Source organism: Octopus bimaculoides, chromosome 16 (genome assembly GCF_046866305.1).
Source record: "Octopus bimaculoides isolate indiv1 chromosome 16, ASM4686630v1, whole genome shotgun sequence".
NCBI lineage: Eukaryota > Metazoa > Mollusca > Cephalopoda > Octopoda > Octopodidae > Octopus > Octopus bimaculoides.
Genome location: NC_142943.1, coordinates 40,012,127 through 40,035,273, shown reverse-complemented (window position 1 = coordinate 40,035,273; position 23,147 = coordinate 40,012,127). Strand labels below are relative to the sequence as shown.

Genomic DNA, 23,147 nt, shown 5'->3' with positions numbered 1-23,147 from the left:
TAGTTTGTTTACGCCCCCGTAACTTAGCGATTCGGCAAAAGAAACTGATAGAAGAAGTACCATATTTTTAAAAAATAAGTAATGGAGTCGCTTTGTTCGACTCAACTCTTCAAGGCCTTGCTGTAGCATGGCCACTGTCCAATGACGGAAGCAAGTAAAACAAAATGAAAGAATATTGAAAGATGAAATGATCGATAATTTTGAAAAATTAAATCGATCAGAGAATCAAAATTTGAATTTAGTGTTGAGAAAAATTAGATATATTTTTTCTATTTTTGTTTAGTTTTACTTGTTTCAGTCATTGCGGCCATGCTGGGGCACTATCTTGATGAAATTCTTAGTCGAATGAATCGACCCCTGGACTTATTTTTATGTCTGGTACTTATTCTATCGGCCACTTATTCTGAACCGCTAAGTTACGGAGACGTAACACACACACACACACACACACACACACACACACACACACACACACACACACACATATATATATATATATATATATATATATATATATATATATATATATATGCGACGAGATTCTTTCAGTCTCCGTCTACCAAATCCTTTCATAAGGCTTTGGTCGGCCCGAAGCTATAATAGAAGACACCTGCCCAAGATGCCATGCAGTGAGACTGAACCCGGAACTATGTGGTTGGGAAGCAAGCTTTTTATCACACAGCCATGTTTGCGCCTATATTTGTAAAAAAACTAAATAAATAAAAAAATTTTTAAAAAAAACGTTATCCAAACAACTTTCAAGTTTCGCGAGCAAATCTATTTCGGTTGATGAACTAAAGAAATTTGAATGTAAGCTTACAATTGTTCCAGATTAAATGCGACTAATTATCAATGCTAATTTAATCACATTCATACTTATGTTCTTCACTAATTAATAATCTACACAAAGCTATCGTCTCATTATGACAGAATTATTAAACTTTACAGCGTAAGGGACTAAAGTGTTCAACGATAATTATTTGAGAATTAAAGCAATTATATAAGCTATAATCTTGTCTTCTGTGTGACTCTTTGAATTCATTCTCTTTTCAGTTCTTAAATCCTTGCCAAATCTCTACTTATTTCCGCCGCGTTGATTTCGAATAGAGAATTATCTGCAACTTCTTACCAACCATTTCAAAATTCTTCATCATTCGCAATAAATAAATACCAATGTTTCTTGCCTATATTCTGTCCTGTAAAAAGATTTAGGAGACTAAAACTGGAGAATTCCAAACTTCCAGTTTCGAATTCAAGCCACACGCCGATATCGAATATCTTTTTCTTTCTATCCAAGCTTGCGATGATCATGATGATCATGATGATATATACATGTATGTATATATATGCATATATATAAATATATATATATATATATATATGTGTGTGTGTGTGTGTGTGTGTGAATAAAAATAAATACAAAAAAAGGGGTTTTGTATGATCGTGTATAGAGGAATATATTATTTTATTTAAAAGAGTTCCAACTCTGTTTTTTTAATGTTTTATTTATATTCTTGTAAAATTTATGTGGGATATAGAATATGGAATATATAATATATAATATAAAAATAAATGATAAAATGAAATGAAGTATTGAATGTCTTATTGAATATATGAAATATTGAGTATTCAATATAAAGAGTTAAATATATAAAGGCTAATACGTATTTTCATGCCTAATGGCATTCATCAAAGCCTCATCTGACTGTAACAGGCTGGCTGTTTTTTTTTTTGTCTTTTATACCTATTCCTTTGGACAGCAGCAGTAGGTGTTTGGCTATTTTTAGAAATAATGCCAAGTTTATTTTTAGAAATGTTGACATTTGAGAGATTTTTTGTGTTTTAGTTATAGGGATAAGATTTTTAAACCCCAAGTAAGATAAATTTAATCATTGTTTGTTAAGAGTGGGTTTGAATTTCTTAATAAAGTCCTTTTCTTTGCGTTTTCTCTCAATTTCATTCAGGTTGTAAAGTTTATGGAATGGAAATATAATAAAAGTTTCACGACGACATGTTGCCAGATGGTTACTCAGTGGTATATGTGCATATACCTGTGTGTTATGTATACATATATATATATATATGTGTGTGTGTGTAATTATATTTTTATGTAATTATGTATGTACGTATATATATATAATAAGGGCCTTCAGCTATTCCGGGGTGAAGACCGTTGTACTGGAATATCACTGGGAGCGAGGCCCCTCTTAGCTTTTGTTAAAGTATGTCTTTAGGAGAACGTCACTCTGATATAAAACCAGCTGTGCAGGGAATCGTATCTTTTCATTTGCTTTGCCCGCTTACGTCCTGGTGTTTGCTGAATTTCCCTTGAGAACAATCTTTTCTTTGTGGTCAGATCGTAGGTGATCTATTTCTAGCATAATGGATGTCCACTTAGTGGTCATCCCTTCTTATACGTATGTAATACAATTTTTCTGAATTTTCAGATTTTTTCTATATGCTAGCCCATTAGTTTTAAATAGATGTTAATCAAATTAATATTCAATTTATCACCCTCATTATATATATATATATATATATATATATATATATATATATAGTTTTAGGGAAAAGAACCAAGGTTCATGAATTCATCGATGAAAATCCACTGTCACATATACTGCGAAACTTAATTTAATTTTTATTTTTAGTAAATTGAATTTAATTGAGATTTTACCTGTAAATTTGGATTTTTATCCCTAATATTATTATTATATATGAATAGTGAAATTTTCATTCGCTTAACCATGAAACGATTCGTATCCAATTAACTAAAGACTTGTTTTGTTTACGCTTTTCCCTCCGGTTTTTTGTTCTATGTGTACCATAAATATCGCCATCCATTTAGAGAAAAATTTGTAGTTTAGAATCAGTAGTTCTTTGACTGCTATTTCTAAATTTTCAGTATGTTGGAGAAGCAACTCAATGCTAATCCGTGTATATTTATGATGATAAATGATTTTACCGATAAAGGTTTTTTCATACTTGGCAAAATTGTTAATTATTAATTCTATTATTAATTGACGATTCCCTGCCCTTATTCTTGTATGTATATATATATATATATATATATATATATATATATATATATATATATAATGAGAAAAATGTGTATATACTACACCGCATAACTGATGAGATGAATATGAATCGATAACTCAACTGTAAAACGCGCCCTGATCCAGTTGGTTATTGTTACACTTTAATTATCGGACTTTAATCGTTTTTAAGCGCTTCGTCCAATGATGAAGAGTAAAATCAGTAACCTTCTTTTCAGGACTTGTTTGACAAGAGTGGACCCCATTAAAGACCACCAAAAGTTATGCCCTGGAGAAGCTGTTACATCGGGAAATAGGTTCATTTTTTTTTTCACAACCAAGAACATAAGTGCTCCCTCCGACGACATCCACACCGTTCCCGTTTTATTCATAAAGCTTTGGTCGACCTGAGGTCATGATATCAAACGCTTGCTGAGTGAAACTGAACCTGAGCGCAGGGATTAATAAATAAACATTCTAACAGCCAAATTAAATAGGATTAAATGTTCTACTGATCATTTATCGACTTGTTCTTTCTTATATTTTACATTTCATACAGCAAAAGATAATTTCTTTTAGTTTGAAGAATTCCAAAATCAATTAAGTTTCCATTAAGAAAGGTTTGCGTTAGGTGAGAATTCTAAGCTCATGTGCTAAAGAATTGGTTAAATTTTCAATTTGATATTGGAAAAAAAACAAATGAATCTTTCATCACCTTATTGACATAGAAACCAATTGACTGAATACAATTATTCCGCGCTGTTATCCACGATCAATTCTAACAAATATTTCTGAGTGATTCAAATTGATTGGCGCCTCTCAAACCCAAATCTCAATACAAAAGAGGAGGCGCGGTGTTGACAGTAAAACGTTATTGTTTTACGAAAGATAACGCCAGAGGGGAGACGTTCGTACCTTTCTCAATGATATAAGTGGCGTCAGTAAAGTAAAATCGTTTCTTTGAACAAGGGAAACCACATTGTAATTTTGCTTGCCATATTTTTTTTTTCACCTCCTATGATATGACTATCTCCATGCATAAATTGAAAGTTTGTCCTTGAAAATTCTTCCCAGAACCACGCTAGTTTATTCGAATCCAATTCTAGCAGCGAAGATCAACAGTAACAGTTCAATGAAAAATCTATTTTACAATTTTGCAGAACGTCTTAACAATTCTTAGTGCATAACTAGACGAATGCAGTAAAGTAATAAAGTGAAGGCTATCAAATGAAGTATACACAGGCACTACAGAACTATGGATCATCGTCAAGGAAACCACTCCCGATACAAAGAGAGGATGACTTGAATCGACAAAATCAAGAAGCGGGGCGCGCAGCCGAACGGTGTGTGAGATGTAAGTTGTTTGATTGTCGAATGATCGCAGAAATTGTCACCGACGCTCTAACATATTATGATCATCTATTTATTGTTGGTTTCAATATTTCCTTAAGAAATAAGGCGGTGAGCTGGCAGAATCGTTAGCTAAACGGGCAAAATGCTTAGCGGCATTTCGTCCGTCTTTACGTTTTTAGTTCAAATTCCGCCGAGGTCAACTCTACCTTTCATTCTCTCGGGGAAATAAAATAAGTACCATTTGAGCACTGGGATCGATGTAATCGACGTACTCACCCCACTAAATTGCTGGCCACCAACATTTGAAATCAATATTTCCTGAAGAAATATTCTCAGGATATTTTCAGTTGCAGACTGGAACGATGTAGCTGTGCATTTCTCAGTAAATCAGAAAATATCAACCCTCAATCACAGAAGAGTTGTCTTTAATATTATTTTCAGTATCTCCGATATTTTAATTTGTATTATCAGTCTCCTTCGCAACGTGGATTCTTCTGTTTTAATGTCAAATGATCTCAACTGGTCCCAACAAACATGTTTTCAGACAGATCAATGTCAATACTGTCCTGCTTTATCTAAGTTGTATTTCCAGTCTATCAACCGATCGAAACAACTTTCAGCGCTGTTTTGAAGCTAAGCATTCAGCCCCAATTAGATTAACTTATTTGACACTAAAGGAAGGTGTTTTCTCCGCTTCAACTTCAGTTGTATCAGTTTGAAATGTCAATGAAGTTTATTCTCTTCTGGCGACCCGTCCCCTTAATTACATCTTCATAAGAGACAGTGGGGTTAGTAGTTCGTCAAGAATCCCTCTACAACAGCAGTAGTGGGATATGATTTCAGAAAACACAAACAAGTAACTCGAAATTGCATTCATCATGTCATATCACCTTCATCATTGAAGTTATTTCATTAATACTATTTGTATTCAACTACTTCGTTAACTACCATTGCTATTACAATCCTTAAGGCAGCGAGCTGGCAGAATGATTAGCACACTGGGCAAAATGCTCAGCGGTATTTCGTCTGTCTTTACCTTCTGAGTTCAAATTCCGCCGAGGTCGACTTTGCCTTTCATCCTTTCGGGGTCGATAAATTAAGTCCCAATGAAATACTGGGTTTGGTGTAATTGACTAGCCCCTCCCCAAAAGATGTCAGGCCTTGTGACTATAGTAGAAAGGATTATTGCAATCTTTGTAAGGCGGCGAACTGACAGAACTGTTTGCACACCGGACAAAATACTTTCGGGGTCGATGAAATAAATACCAGTTATGCACTGGGGTTGATGTAATTGACTTGCCCCCTCCCCAAAAATTTCAGGCTTTGTGCCTACTGTAGAAAGAATTATCACAATCTCTGACGGTGGCGAACTGGCAGGACCTTTAGCAAGTCGGACAAAAATGTTTGCAGCATTTCGTCCGTCTTTACGTTCTGAGTTCAAATTCCGCCGAGGTCGACTTTGCCTTTCATTGTTTCGAGGTGGGCGAAATAAGTACCATTTGAACACTGAGGTCGATACATTCAACTAACTCTCTCCGCCAAAATGTTGGGCCTTGTGTCTACGGTTGAAAGGATTATTATTACAATCCCTGGCGCGATGAGCTAGAACAATCGTTAGAGCATCAGGAAAAAAAATATTTGCGGGAGTCATTCCAGCTTATTACGTTCTGAGCCTATTACGTCCTTTCGGGGTTGATAAACTAAAGCACCAGTCAATGTCTGAGTTGATGTTATCGACCATCCCGCCCCGACTCAAAATTACTGGCCTTGTGTCAAAATCAGAAACCATTACTTAAATCCTCAGCCACCTCGTTGTCACGCAGCCAATGAAAGATCAGCCAAGTCCTACCTCAACGTCTTAAGGAAGAAAAGGACATATCAGATGCTACAATCCTTAATATCTTCAGAACACGGAATTGTTACGGCTTGAATGTCTTTGATACTAGGGTTATTCAATCAAAGTTAACCCGGAACTAAACACCAGCTTCTCCACAATCATTTTTAACCCCACCCTTCCAGATTTTTACTCCTCCCTTCAGTCTATAATCCATAACTATTTCACTCTTTCATTACCCCTTCTTCGACTCTTTCTTTGTGATTCACCTCGCGACTACTACCGCCGCCACCATCTCTAAACATCACCTATCTTTCAGCACCCAAACCACTACCATCTTAAACCATTCCAATACCACTCCTTCCCTGCTGCAATCACACATAATATTGTTAACCACAATTAGTACGACTATCGACTTTATCCACTGTTACCATTGTTAACCACCTCCACGACCACCACTGCCATTATAAACCACCTTTTCCATTATTAACCACCAGCCCCACCACTGCCACCACCACTACTGTTACTAACCATTCTACTATCATTAGCATCCACTTAGCGTCATGATTAGCTAACCGTTACCTTAAGAGGAATCTAACAGTGAAACACCGCCTCTTGCGCATTTAGCAGTTTGGACGAGCTTCTATTGCCAGGAATGATAATCGATAGATCAATGACAGCAAAATTCTAGCCTTTAAACATAATGTACAGCGATTTATTTAAACAGGTGAGTTGTCTTGACAACGTGTTCTGCATTCAGTTGACAACTTGAATGACTCTAACACGTCAACATGTATGTATTTTAGTCAGCTCAAACAACACCCTTGCAATCTATTATAGTTATAAAAAAAAAGTGTGGTGCGTGTGTGTGTGTGTGTGTCAGAGAGAAGAGAGAGAGAAAGAGGGAGAAGGAGGAGGGAATATGTTTGAGTATGGTGAGGTACAGGAGGGAAGAGAATGTATGTGTCTGAGAGAGAGAGAGAAAGAGAGAGAGGCAGAGGAGAGGGTGAGAAGGGAGAGAATTGTGTATGTGTGAAAGAGAAGGAGAGAGAGCTGGAGAAAGAACGTGCGTGTGTGTGTGTGTGTGTGTGTGTGTGTGTGTGTGTGTGTGTGTGACAGAGAGACAGAGAGAGAGAGAGGAATAGAAGAAAATGTGTAATTGTGTAAGAGAGTGATAAGGGGAGAGAATGTGTGTGTGTGAAGGAGTGAGAGAGAGAAGAGTAGAAGACAATGAGACAATGTGTTTGTGTGTGAGAGAGGGATAGAGAGAATGTATGTGTGTGTAAGAGAGAGAATGCATGAGTAAAAGAGAGAGACAGGGAAAAGGGAAGAGTGTATTTGCGTGTGTAAGAGAGGAAAGGACAGAGAGGGAGAGGGAGAAACAACGTGTGAAAGTGTGTTTGTTCTTTTTGTTTTTGTCTTCGCACAGTTTACTTCAACCATCACGACTAAGTCCATGCTGGAGCACCGCCCCCCAAAGTTGAATATCCTATACATTTATAGTCGGCTTTGTATATCATATATCCATGACTTCAATGTTTTCGTTGGATTTTTTTTTTCCGGTTTCCACCAACGATAAATGTCGTTGGCGGATCAAATTGTGTTTGTCTAAGAGTGACAGTGGAGGTGAGGCTGGTGGAGGAAATAAAATATCGACCTTTTTTGAAGCGGTGCCAATGATGGGTTTGTGTTGAGTGGTGGGCGTGGGGTGGTAAGAGACTCTTGAAATGGTGGTGTGGTGTGGTGGTGGTGGTGGTGGTGGTGGTTTATGTGCCGTGTAGTGTAATATGATGGCCTTTTAAATCTACTTTCAGTAGACTTTATCATAGAACCCTTAGAACCAGCAGTGGATACCATAAATGCAAAATAAAGTGGAAAAACTGTCCGATGAACGAACAGTCGCGTGAGACTGAGTAACAGCTTGTGAAGATTTTTTTCCGGCTTTAATAGTGTGTGTGTGTGTGTGTGCGTGTGTGTGTGTGTGTGTGTGTGTGTGTGTGTGTGTGTGTGTGTGTGTGTGTGTGTGTGTGTACACATACACACACAAAGATTGCGAGAGGTATTTGAAGACCTAAATAAGCAAAATCTAAATGCATTTTAATAAAAGAAAAACGTGCACATATTCTCGATAAGCTTTCTTATTAGAATATTCTATGAATCCTCCAGCAATCTTCGATGACTAATTCAATGGGTGATCACAATTGTTGGCATGACTGCACTAAATGGCCCTCATCTCAGACATCACTGGGGCAATGTTGACGTTCAGTGACACTACGAGATTGTGAGGATGTCGATTAGTCTTCTTTTCAATAACGTCCCACACAAAGTAGTCCATAGGATTTAAATCTGGAGAGTTTTACGTGGGCTTTGTAAGAAACGCCAAGTCTTGTTGAAACACATATGGGCTTCTATTGCGTACTTCATCCATCACCTCATTGTTTTCGGTAGCATTGATTCTAAGACACGGTAGAAATCTGCGAAACAGCAAGACACGACCTTCATTACTCACCACTCCTAAAGCCATCACCGTTACTGGAACCTTAAATTTTTTCCTTCTGTGGACAGCAGAAAGATCTGCACATAACCATGAGTCGTTTCACCCGTCAGACTTTAGGTTATGATCGAGGTTTTTCTCAACAGAGAAGACGAAAACCATACCATGATTGTGAAGATCTTTGACCTTGTTAACTAAGCGCTTAGCACGGATCAAACGGTTCTCCTGTGTCTTTGCAGACATTAAATGCCATCTCCTCAGTTCTTGTATCGGATATCCGTATGCACAACAGTTTTCATAGTCCACTAAGACACCTGCAGTTGATGGCCCTCATTGATTTTCCAGGATCATCATCAATAACATTTTGAACCTGTTGTATGAATTGCCGTGTCCTTATCGTGCCTGAACCTTTAGAATCTCTCTCTCTCTCTCTCTCTCTCTCTCTCTCTCTCTCTCTCTCTCTCTCTCTCTCTCTCTCTCTCTCTCTCTCTCTCTCACACACACACACACACACACACACACACACACACACACACATCGGAAGTTTGTGTAGAAAAGATTTTGCAACATTTAGAAAGATAGCAATTTCTAAATCACCATGTTCCGCACTTATAGCAACAATGACTGCATATCTTTTCATTTCTTGTGTTAGCATTTCATCTGCCATGTGAGACCCGGAAGAAACAAGTCTTTTAATTGGTTTGAATAGAGTATTACATATACCATTTCAAATTACACACAACGGCCGCGTTACGAACTTCGACTAAATGTACCCACGTTGTCATTACTGGCATTGTTATGCAAATTAAACAGACCAGTTTAGCTAAGTCGACGTTTGTATGCACTTTAAATATAAACTACTAATATTTCTATGGAAATCAGAGGAAGGGTTTTACTTTGAGAAGACAAGGAACTGGACAGCTTGATGCTAGTTGTTCTATCCACAAAGTAATAAAATCTCCGGTCTGATGGAATCAGGTTTAAAATTGTATGTATATTCAAGAAAGGATTCCCTACATTTCTTATTGTGTGAGTGTATTTCTATGTGTGGGTGTGTACATACCTTAATTAATTAACTAATCAATTAATTAAATCGAAAACTCACAAATCTTAAATTTCAGCCTTCGACTGAATTCATTTGACCCGGAGTTTTAGGTTGTATTGGTGGTTTTCTTCTCAAAGATAGCCCCCCCACCCTACAGATATACATTTGATAGCCGGTGTTTATAGAAGTGTTTAAGCGGACACATTTCGGACATTAATCCTTTGTCTTTTACTATATATATATATATATATATATATATATATATATATATATATATATATATATATATGGTGTATGGTGATGAAAATACTCAGTAACCAGTCCCGGACAAGATGACACATTGCCCTTTGGCAAGACACAGTACCTGTAAGCCACCCTACCAGGATCATGGTGAAATCCTGAAGCCCTGCAAAGAGCGAAAATGTCACTATCATTGGAAGGTAGGATGGCAGTAAAGAATGAATGATACTTTGTCGTTGGATTTCTTCCCACGTTGCAGAACAAATTACACTTTAATGAATCTTGATATGGGAAACCTGTCAGGTTGACTGACACTGCAATTGTTTATAAGACCAACAACCATAGACAAAGATTTAGCAATTGAAAGACATTCCATGACTCGCGTTAACTGTAAAAACTCATCCCGCATCGCTTGTCGCGCGGCCAAACAAGAAGCGCTTTCTGCTGTAGTCCCGGCTCTGGTTCAGTGCTCAAACAGTGGGACGCAGAGCTAAACAGAGCATAAATTTCTGAAGTGCAAACAAAATGCTCTTGTTTCTATCTTCAATGTGCATAACCTCAGAAAACTAAACCAACTCTCTGAACTTGTTGCCTTGGCCATCAAGCACAAAATTCGTGGTATCCGTGTGCAAGAACACAAGCCTTATCACGACGGTAATGAACTGAAATACTATGATACTAGTAGTGGCTGAACTTTCATCTCAGACTCAGCTTGGAAGAACTCTGCCAATTCCACCATTGGTGATGTAGGCATGCTGCTAAGCCCGGTTACCCTCAAATCAGCATAATAGACATTCAGGCAAGAATAATAGTAGCGTCTTTTCAAGGAAATCCAGAAACATTACTCATATCTTATTATTCACCAAGAAACACAGCAGACGAAGGAAAGGTTTCCAATATTTATCAGGTTCTCTCCACATCAACGAGACAAATACCAAAGCACAGTGCTCTCATAATTGAAGATCTCGAAAGATCCGTAGCCCATAAATACACATTCCACACACCCATGAACAGAAATAGCTAATATCTAACTGAATTTATTCTTGAAAATCAGTTAGTATATCTAAATGCCAAATTCCAAAAGAAACCCTCCAACCTATGTACATTCACCTATGCCAATGACTCGAATGCCAAGCTAGATTACATGCTAATCAACAAGAAAAGAGTGAATACTGCCTTAAACAGTGAGTCTTGCAATACTTTTGAAGGAGTGAACAGCAACCACAAAATTGTCACATCGAAATTTTGCCTTAGCCATAGAGCTAACAAAACCAAATTAGTCCCTAGGCCCGCATATGACTGATCAGTTTTAAAGAACAACAGAGAAATCTACAATCAATACACCATAGCAGTTAGAAACAAATGAAGAAAATCTCCAACATAACATACAATAATTTTGTAACGCCCCACTCAGAAGTTGCAAAAGGGATCATACGCATACAACCAAGAACTAATAAACGACTCCTTTGGGATGACCAAGACATAATAAACAAGAGAAGACACCTGAAAGAAGTGGCTCAAGCTAAAATTATTCGTCCAAACCCCTCAAATGAAGCCAATTTCAATAAGCTACAGAAATAACTAGTAGACCTGTATCAATCTCAACAACGAAGCTACATCGAAAGTAAAATGAATCAATTTAAACATGCTGCAGCAGACAAGCAATCATAACTAGCATGGAAGACAGTAAACTAAATAAGCGGGCGCCAAAAAGCTAAATTTCCTCAGGAACGCTTAGAAAAGTAAAAGGATTGTTTTCAAATTTTGCCTGGGAATATACCTCAGTATCTGATATAGAGGTAACATCAATTATTGACCACACCTTTGATATCATAACTGATGATTTCACCATTGACGAATTGAAAGAGGTCCTTAAAAATACCAAAAACTGAAAGGTTGCTGGACTGGATAACATTCCCCCTGAAGTTTTGTAAAGAGGAGAATTCAGTGATATTTTGTTACGTTTCTGCAATACATTCTACAATGGAGGTAACATTGACAAATGGACAGAAGGCTGCATATTCCCATTTCCAAAGAAAGACGATTTGGACCTCACAAAGAACTACAGAGGCATCACAATTATAGCCATCGCTTCAAAAATTTATAATTCACCAGAAATTGTGGAAATTTTAAGAAATCAAAATGGCTTCAGAAAAATAGACCATCTGTCGGACAAATACTAACAGTAAGTCGTCTATTGAAAAGAGTAAAAGCCAGAAATTTTGAAGCGGTATTACTGTTTGCTGATTTCTCAAAAGCTTTTGACTTTAGCTACCATGGTAAAATGGGAAAATGCTACTGGCCTACGGTATCCCTGAGGAAACAACAACAGCAATTACAACGCTCCATGAAAACACCAAATCAACGGTAAGGCTCCCAGAAGGAAATACAAGTTTCTTTGACACTTCCGTCTCGGGACCTTGCCATTAATTTGGTTTCTTTGATATCAGATCCGAAAAATATTCCAAGGAGACACATTGGCACCTTTTTTCTTTGTGATTACTCTGGATTATGTCCTCAGAACATCTCTTAACAATCTAAACAGCCTCGGTTTCACATTCGGGAAAGGAAGCTCAACCGGACATCAAGCTGAAAAAAAACTGATGTAGACTACGCTTATGATTTAGTCTTGCTCTCTCACAGAATATCAAACTCCACCCAATTATTTCATAGTCTACAATTATCCGCACATGATGTTGAGCTGCTTGCGAATTCTAGTAGAATAAAGTCCATGGCTTACAATCAACAAGGGTCTGTTTCCAACACCAGCAGAGATTCCGTCGGTCATGGTAATGATTTCACGTACCTCGGGTTGACCGAAGCCTCGTGAGTTAATTTGGCAGACGGTAACTGAAAGAAACCCTTCCTGTATAGATGTGTGTGCAAGTGTTTATCTGTCTGTTTGTCTGTCTTTTGTGTCTGTGCTCACCACCACCACCCCCGCCACCGCTTGACAACCGGTGTTGGTGTGTTTGTGTGTCGTAGCTTAACGGTTCGGCAAAAGAACTAGGTGGGCCATAAAAAAGACGACCAATTCATTCAACTAAAAAAAACTGAAAAAAAACTGATGTAGACTACGCTTATGATTTAGTCTTGCTCTCTCACAGAATATCAAACTCCACCCAATTATTTCATAGTCTACAATTATCCGCACATGATGTTGAGCTGCTTGCGAATTCTAGTAGAATAAAGTCCATGGCTTACAATCAACAAGGGTCTGTTTCCAACACCAGCAGAGATTCCGTCGGTCATGGTAATGATTTCACGTACCTCGGGTTGACCGAAGCCTCGTGAGTTAATTTGGCAGACGGTAACTGAAAGAAACCCTTCCTGTATAGATGTGTGTGCAAGTGTTTATCTGTCTGTTTGTCTGTCTTTTGTGTCTGTGCTCACCACCACCACCCCCGCCACCGCTTGACAACCGGTGTTGGTGTGTTTGTGTGTCGTAGCTTAACGGTTCGGCAAAAGAACTAGGTGGGCCATAAAAAAGACGACCAATTCATTCAACTAAAAGTTCTTCAAGGCAGAGCCCCATCATGGCCACAGACTAAATATTTGAAACAAGCAAAAGATAAAAGATAGACATATATGTATGTGTGTAAGTTTCTGTGAGAGAGGCTGGAGGAAGAGAGATGCTGGAGTTAGAGAGAGGCTGGAGGAAGAGAGAGGCTGGAAGAAGAGAGAGAAAGAGAGACAGAGAACCCTACGACCCTCTTACAAATACGAGAACAGTGTCACTACCAGAAATGTTCTCAATCGCAAAATCCCAGCATTGCAAAAAGTATTCTGTTAGTCTGCCAAGTACAAAAAAACTGATTTAATGATAATTTAAAATTTTTTCCTATTGCGTGTGTGTCTGTTTGTATGTGTGTGTGTGTGTGTGTGTGTGTGTGTGTGTGTGTGTGTGTGTGTGTGTGTGTGTGTGTGTGTGTGTGTGTGTGCGTGTGTGCTCGCGAGGAGACTAAGGGATGTGTTGAAAGGGAAAGCGGGGAGTAGGTATCAGCACTGGGGTTTGGGGTTAATAAAGATGGCACATAAAGTGTGAAGGTCAGTAGATATTCAATCAATAAAGGAGAGCGGGATATGCGTGTGTGTATGTATGCATGTACATGGATGTGAATAAATATATATATACATATGCATACGTATATATGTGCATATATATATATATATATATATATATATATATATATATATATGGATATGTATGCATATATACACTCACACACACACACACACACACATATATATATATGTAGTGAAACTACCTACCGCCATTAGATACAAAACTACTATCGCGTAGTGAAACTACCTATCGTCACTAGATACAAAACTACTATCGCCATTACATACAATCTTCTCATTTAAATATAAATAAATGCGAGCGTAGTAGAGAACCCATTCCTTGTCATCACGTGACTGATTATTATTCGAATCGGCAACTTCTTCGAACCTTTCCCGCCAGAACGCAAACTGACCAATCACGGCCCCTAATAAGGTCACGTGATAGAGTAAAATTCTGAAGCCATCGGGAGCCCATAGTTTGTTATAAATAGCTTTAACTCATACCCCACAATTTGTCTCGGTCCAGTTTCTCTTTGAGAACTGTTCCGTGTACCACACGACAGCAGCAGCAGCCAGCGACCACTTCAGCAGCTTCGTCCAGCCAACGATGACCACCACCGTCGCCACATCAGCAACAAGAGTCTACGACTACTATCCAGCATCATCGTCATGACCAACACGATTCTACGATTACTACTACCAAACAGCCTCTACACCACCAGCGTCAACACGACTTACTATGTACACCAAACCAAACCTCCGCGGCACATCTCTCTCTTCGATTCTGTTAGGTGATTCAGCTTCACCACGGTAAATAAACAGACAAGAGTTCTTAAACAGACAAGAAATTCTCAGCCAGCGACGAACATCTGTATAACAAGAATCACGGTCCGGCATCGATGCCACGACATCACAACTAGTGATCAGCTCTGCCACACTCAGCCAACTCACTTTCACATACAGAACTTTTCCTATAGTGTACTAAAGATCTGGTATAATTGTTCACGTGTTATTGACTCTCTTTTTCTCTGCTGTAATATTTCTCATACACACATGTATCACTCACATACACACTTTTCTTTGTATGACGGCCTGTCTTTGATTATGTTATTATATGTCGCATTCACACTCTCACACAGACATACATCTTTAACGCTACAATAAATATCTCTGTTATTCATCTAATACGGTTGTGGTCTTTCATTACTGGTCATCTATGTTATCGTCGCATAACATATCATGTATATCATCCATCGATATATAATTGTGTGTTCGACCGTGTGACACGTTTAAATAAAAGGAGTCCTCTGTTTTTCCATTCGTCACCATTGCTCCTTTTGGAGTTCGCACGGTCGTCCCTTACAATTGGTGCCCCCGACGTCGGTCTTCCCTTACAATTGGTGACCCCCGACGTTGATTCGTTCATACAGCTCTTCTGATCTGTACAGCCAACGCGAGCCTGTTCACACAGTTTCCCTTACATATATATATATATATATATATATATATACAACGTGTGTCTGAGTGTGTATGTACGCATATGTATGCGTGTATATATATTTTTGTGTTCGCAATCATGTTGGCATGTATATATGTATGTGTGTATATATATACATATATATATATGTATTTATGTATGTATATATATATGTATATGTGTGTGTATATATATATTAAAATATTTGTCCACATGCATATACATATATATATATTTATATATATATATATATATATATATATATATATATATATATATATATGTGTGTGTGTGTGTGTACACAGCTAGACATATATGTTTTCTGTGTATATATATATATATATATACGCATACACGTGTATATGTATACAAATATCTGTGTGTGTGTGTGTGTGTATACATACATGTTTAAAACAAACACAGCCAGGAATTAAACACATTTTAGAGCTAATTCAGCCTGAGAAAATTTGGAAAGTTGTGTTTTTTCTCCTTTATTTTATATTCATTTTTCTTTTCTTTCTTTCTTTCTTTCTTTCTTTCTCTCACTCTCTCTCTCGCTCTCTCGCTCCCTCTTTTCTTGTGTGTGTATATATATATATATATTTATAGTGTGATAAGCAAGCAATGACATGAAATACCGGCTGAAATCTCGCCAAAGTTGCCTCCACACAAACACACACACACGTGTGTGTGTGTATGTGTATGTGTACACGCACGCGTGTATTTTTTATGGTTTAGTGATCAGGGTATTCGGCTCACAATCATGAGGCTGTGAGTTCAATTTCCGACGATGCATTGTCACTGAGCAAAACTCTTTATTTCCCGTTGTTCCAGTCCACTCAACTGGCAAAAATGAGCAATACCTGTTTTTCAAAGGGGCCAGCCTTGTCACACTGAATCTCCCTGAGAACTACATTAAGTGCAAGAGCCCGGGAACAGGGGCTGCAGTGGTAGCCGAGAAGATAAGAAAGAGGATGAGGAGGTAGAGGAAGATAGGGTAAAAAAAATAGAGCAAAATTAAAGGAATCTAAAGAGAGTAGTACGTGTCTGTGGTAGTCTTAAAGTCTATAGGTGTTGGGGAGGAGATCTAGTAGTAAATACTTGTGACCGTTCTGGCTAAGGTCAGTGGCTGTTGAGTTATTTTTAGCAATAGGGTTATGGGTATGTAGGTAGCCGAGAATGGAGGAGCTAGTTGAAGGTTAAATTATTTATGAGTGTAAGTTAGAGTTAGATATCAAGGGATTTATATTAGGGGATTTTATTGGGTTATGGTTTAAAAATAAAGTGAGGATAAATTAAAGAATTAATATTTATCTAATAAAGTGATTAGGTAAAGTAGATAGAAGAGATGTAAGATATAATGTAGAAATAAGAGATATCGAGATATAGGAGAGATAGAAGAGGTATAGAGAGGTATGTGTTAATGATCATAGGGGTTTGTATGTGAATGCTATTCGTAGGGGTGAACTTACATTTAGATTTATAAAAGAATTTAAAGGTGCGGAAGAATTTATGCTTGCACCTAGTGAAGGCCTCGTTGTATTTATTAAGCAATTGTGGTGAGTTGTGGGTTAAAATTTTGAGGGCTTCTTTTAAGCAGAGTCCACAACTGGAGTATTGGCCCTGATTTTGGATACCCGAGTCTATCATAGCCCAGGGAAGTTTATGCTGTATTTTTCTATAAATTAGATGGTGTACGTGGCTGGCTAGTGAAGTGGAATTGCTATACTCTTTATATTTAAATGAGTTTAAATGTGCATAATATCTTTGTTTAAATCCGGTGCTCGATCCAATGTAGTAGCTACAAGAGTTATTTACTATATTGTGAACAGTACATCGGTTGAATCTTCTGCATTGAATCTTGCAGCAGGCAATCAGTCCCGGATCTGTAGTCGCAGTTATCAGTTCTACGATGGTTGATTGGAGAGAGAGATGAGGTAGTGCTAGTAGAGGCCAGGGTGGTATTAGATGAATCAATCGTGATATTGTTGTTATCATTGCTGTCGTTTCTAGTATCGATATCAACGCTAGCATTACCATTATTATCATTATGGTCATAATCGTTATCGGCATCGCTGTTGTAATTATTATTATCATTATTATTATTATTATTAGTAGTAGTAGTAGTAGTAGTAGTAGTAGTAGTAGTAGTAGTAGTAGTAGTAGTGGTAGTGGTAGTAGTGGTAGTGGTAGTAGTAGTAGTAGTAGTAGTAGTAGTAGTAGTGGTAGTAGTAGTAGTACTATTTTCAGTAATGCTGCTGCTGCAACTATTTCCGCTGCTGCAACTACTACTACTACTACTATTACTAGTAATGCTACTAATACTACTACCACTACTATCATTAATACTACTGCTAATAATAATAATAATAATAACGATAATAATAATAATAATAATAATAATGATAATGATAATAATAATGATAATAATGATAATAATAATATTGATGGTAATAATTACAACAGTGATGCCAATGACGATAATGACCATAATAATAATAATGGTAACGCTGGCGTTGATATCGATACATCGGAAATCTGCAATGGTTCCATAACTGCCGTCTCGGCTATAACCCTGGAGCCCTAGTAATCCGTTACAGCACTTACCTAGCGTACCTAATCGTTTAGATCACCTGTGAACTAAACCCCCATACTTTGTATATATATATATATATATATATATATATATATATATATATATATATATATATATATATATACTAGCAGAAATACCCGACGTTGCCCGGGTTAAAGAGAATAATGAAATCTAAAAACGCCGTCTAGACTACGCATCATCTTTATATATAGAGATGTATATACACACACGCACCCAAACACACGTATATATATGTATATCAATATAAATATATGAAAGTCAATGAAGTTTCGTAAAAGAAGGTGATCATGTACATACTTTCTTGCTGTTGTGATTATAACACCTCATTGTAAACTATGTTCCTTGTTTTCCCTTGTGGAGCATATACAAATAGGTTTTTTGTTGCTGCCCACTCTTGAGCAGCCAACATACAGTTGTCCATGTGAGAAGCAGGGCTCTTCCAAGAGAAGACCAGCTACAGACAGTGTTTGACCCTGATATTTGTTTATGGACATGGCAAAAGTCACACGAAGGGGGAATTGTAGTCTTCTGAATGTAAAAGGAATGTCTGCTCCTGATGGAGTAAGAGGAATTCTTGGAATAAAGACGTCATCCCCTTTTGCACATCCAGAAAGAATGGTAGCCTCGATAACGTGTGACATCATTTTCTAAATAATGCTCATCTGTTATGTTCGGGTTAAAATTTCATCAACATCAAAAATATATGAATTTTCATGGGAGTTATGGCCATTATGCAAAGAATATAATTTCCAAATTTCATAAAGATCCATTCAGTACTTTTGACGTAGTTTTGGATAAGAAAACAAATGACTAATGTGTGTGTTTGTGTGCATGTGTATGTGTGTGTGATGGGTGTATATATGTATAGATATCTGTATGCATGTATATATGTATATATGTGTACATATTACATGTACATCTATATATATATATATATATATACATCTACACATATGTATACATATACATGTATGTATAGATCTATATATATATATACATATACGTGTACATCTATATGTACACATATACATCTCTCTCTCTCTCTCTCTCTCTCTCTCTCTCTCTCTTTCTCTCTCTCTCTTTCTCTCTCTCTCTTTCTCTCTTTCTCTCTCTCTCTCTCTGAAAGTATCTGTCATTACAGTATCGAAATGGTGTACATACACATGTATATGTATACATATACATCTCTCTCTCTCTCTCTCTCTTTCTGTCTCTCTCTTTCTCTCTTTCTCTCTCTGTGAAAGTATCTGTCACTACAGTATCGAAATGTGATTGTTTCAGTTAGTGGAATAGTTTCATTTTTAAAGTGAAAGTATTTAACATGAGTGTTTTTGTTTCACTTTTGACACGTAATACTTAAATAGTGGAGGAGATATTATGTTGCCGTGTGCTCGAACTCTGCAGGAAGTTAATAATTTTTTTTGACTAAAACACAACTGGAACCCTAAGTAAGGCATGTGTAAAATTTGAATGAAATTGGTTGCGTAGTTCTCGAGTTTTAGGGATTCACACAGACAGACAGACAGACAGACAGACAGACAGACAGACAGACAGACAGACAGACAGACCGACAGACAGACACACATTCTCATTTATATATATATATATATATATATATATATATATATATATATATATATATATATTAGCTGCTTTCTCGTATACGAGCAAAACCATTGCTAGAAAGAATCACTGAAATTAGTCATTGTTGATGCAATCTGAGGCCCTTGTGTGACTCTTGAGCCCAACAAAAGTTTTGCACATTCTGTTACATAATGCACAGCTGTGCTGACTGGCAAAGGGAACAGGTGCCACAGTATGAACTCTTTTGACATGCCTTTCAATCCTCCAACCGAGCGGCACCCCTTTCTACGTGTTGCACATGTTCTGTTGTGAACAATAGCCACAGTACAGTTTACCGTAGGTCAATTCTTGTGAGTTCTCTGATGGCTAACCAGGCCCACACGACTCAAGCACCTCCTCCCACAGTCTCCCAAATAAAATTCCTGTCTGTGTCAGAGCAATTTTTAGGCAGTCATTGAACCTCATTTTGGGTTTATATGCTGGTCTCCTACTATCTTCCAGCCCACCATACAAAAGTTGCTTGAGAAGTCTTTCATCATTCATTCGTACCAGATGTCCACCCCACTTCAAACGACTTCGCAGAATCATTGATTCTACGCTTCTACTACCACTTCTCTCAAGTACCTTCACATCACTGATAGCTATTTTCCAATTCATCCCAAGAATTTTTCTAAGATAATATTGAAGATATCGTTTCAAATGCCTTAAATGCCTCCGATAAACAACCCATGTCTCACTATCATATAGCAAAGATGGCAGGACACGTGTTATAAACCCCAACTAAAATTTGGAATGATATACAATAGCGTGACCATAGACTCTTGTAAAGCCTACCAAAAGCATTACTAGCCTTGCTGATTATATATGAAATTTCATCAAGACCAGAAGTGCTCAAAGTACTTCCTAGATAAATGAATTTAGTTACAACTTCTAACCTTTGATCATTCACTCCTATAAAAGGTTCCACATAGAGCTTAGGGGAGATAGGCTTGTACATTAGAACATTTTTTTTCAAGTTGATTGTAAGGCCCAATGCTGCAGTAATCGCATTCATCATGGGTGGCATATTGTCAAATTGCGTTTGCAGCTATAGTGTTGATACGGAAACTATCGAACAATTAATGAAGCAACTACTTTATTAGAGACTAGCTTAAAAGTTTCACTCTGCGCGGACTTTTAACATAGCTCATGCGGAGGACTAGTTGGGGCTGCGGCACAAAACAAAGCAGCGCTAAATATCATAAATATAATATGTCTATAATGATTATATGCCTCGCTGGTGTTTGATAAGACGTTAAGGATGGATAAGAATTAATTATCTGATGCAATCATTCTTTCATTCCAGTCCAAAGTTGAATTACAACTGTCGATCAATTTGTCCCAAAGTTCTTTTCTGGACGTAAAATTAACGAAGCGAGTGTCATTTATCTCCCCCTTTATCCCTGACGTCATCAGACAAACGTCAAGTAAGATGGCGAGAATCAGCCAAGCTTTACCTGCTAGAAGTAGCAACCCAAAAATACTTTTAAATCACATCCCAATACTGGATGTTCGAGAACCAACTTAAGGGTAGATTTTCAATTCCGGGATCATTCTCATTCCAAAAAGGTATAATATGACTATGTAGAGGAAATATAGACAGACACAATTTCGCCTTCATTATAATCGAAATATCATGAAAATATTATCAAACATTTTAATAGCAGCAAATTTGCAATATTTAAACACTTACCGAGTTTATAACCCTACTCTCTACATCTACCCGTGGACTATATGTTGAGTATCCATTATTCGTGTTCATAAGGTGGTGAGTCGCAGATTGGTTAGCACGCCGGCAGCTTTTCGTACACTTTTTGTAATCTGAGTTCAAATTCATTTTGTAGTTGATAATATAAGTGCCAGTCAAGATTTTGGGTCAATATGATCAACTACTCACTCCACCAAATTTCAAGCCTTGTTGAAAGGAATATTTCATGTACGATTTTTATTTACTGATCCTCACTATCATATCCCTTTACAGTTACACGATTGTTTATAATGAAATATTCTGTGTGAATATATCGAAAGTGAAGTATCGTTTCTGGTTGGAACCTCCAGGTTTCCTGTCCTGAAATTACCTGACTAAGAGTTCATACGGTTGAAGGAACAATACCAAACACCTTGTAACTATGTTATGGTACCAACCAGCATGTTATAGAGGGTGTTTAAGAACTCAAAGGTGCATAAAACGGCAGACCCTCACAATTGTGTTTCCAACTTTGTTTCCTAATAACTGCAAAAAAAAAAAATGGGTATGATTTTAATGAAATTTTCTACAAATGCTTCTCAGGTGGTGTAGATTATGATTATATCGGAATTTAATGTGAAAAAAAAATGAGAGAGGAAATTACACGTATGTATACTGAGAAACATAACATATATATCCACAAAATGGATCTTGAAATTTTGAAAATAGATTGGGATGTGTGTCAGTATATATATGTGTGCGCGACCTCTATTTTTTTTACATAAAATTCCGTTAAAGTCGTAATGTACGCTATCTGAGAGGTATTTGTCGAATATTTCTTTTAAAGATATCTTTTCTTTCTGAAAGTTATGAGGAAACAATTGTGTGGAGGGCACACCTGTTAGGGTCTGCTCATAAAATATCCCCACAAACACCAAAAACAAGGTGAAGATGACTCTGACTTCACTCTAGTCTTCAGGTGTCCGGGTGCGTCTCCCGGCGCACACATTCCCTAGCCTCTAATCACCGTGAAAGGTTGAAAGAGACTGAATATTATTTGAAACGAAGGTCTTGAAAGAAACGTTTCTGATATTGTGACGTCATAATGACCATATGAAGAAATATAGAAAACTCTGGACTAGACGAGAAATTCTTCAAGGAATTTCACATATAGACGCTACATGCGCACGCACACAATAGCACACACACACACATGTACACAAACAAATATTTACATATGATGTATGCATTTACATGAATGTGTGTGTGTGTGGTTGTGTGTGTGTGTGTGTGCGTGCGTGCGTGCATGCGTGCGTGCGTGCGTGCGTGCGTGCGTGCGTGCGTGCGTGCGTGCGTGCGTGTGTGTGTGAAATGGTGAAAATATTTGTACTTACAGTAGCCAATACCTAGAGTTTATGTATATCATCAGAAGCTGAAACTTCTTGAATCGTTTACTCTGAGTTTGAAGTTGCAAATTAATGGAACGATTGATGTTGAGATGTAAAGTTACGATTTATTAGCGAAATTATTCTTAAGCACATTAAAGTACGATTCGTCATCGAGTTTCGATTGGTTGCAAAACGCTATTAGAAATTGTCATCATTTCATTTAATCAATTATCATACACGGAATATGTGACCATTCATCTATTCATTTGCAAATCTACTTGATCAT

General features: G+C 37.3%; 1 long non-coding RNA gene across 2 annotated transcripts in view; it reads right to left on the bottom strand.

Moving 5' to 3' along the window:
- The window catches only part of LOC149132372 (uncharacterized), a 29,535-nt gene extending 6,968 nt beyond the window's left edge, over positions 1 to 22,567 (bottom strand). Inside the window, exon 1 of one of the 2 annotated variants that reach the window (XR_016244645.1) lies at positions 21,480 to 22,567. This is a non-coding gene — a long non-coding RNA (uncharacterized LOC149132372). The remainder of the gene's footprint in view (positions 1 to 21,479) is intronic. The other variant, XR_016244644.1, reaches the window with a different exon arrangement.
- Between the last annotated feature and the right edge of the window lie 580 nt (positions 22,568 to 23,147).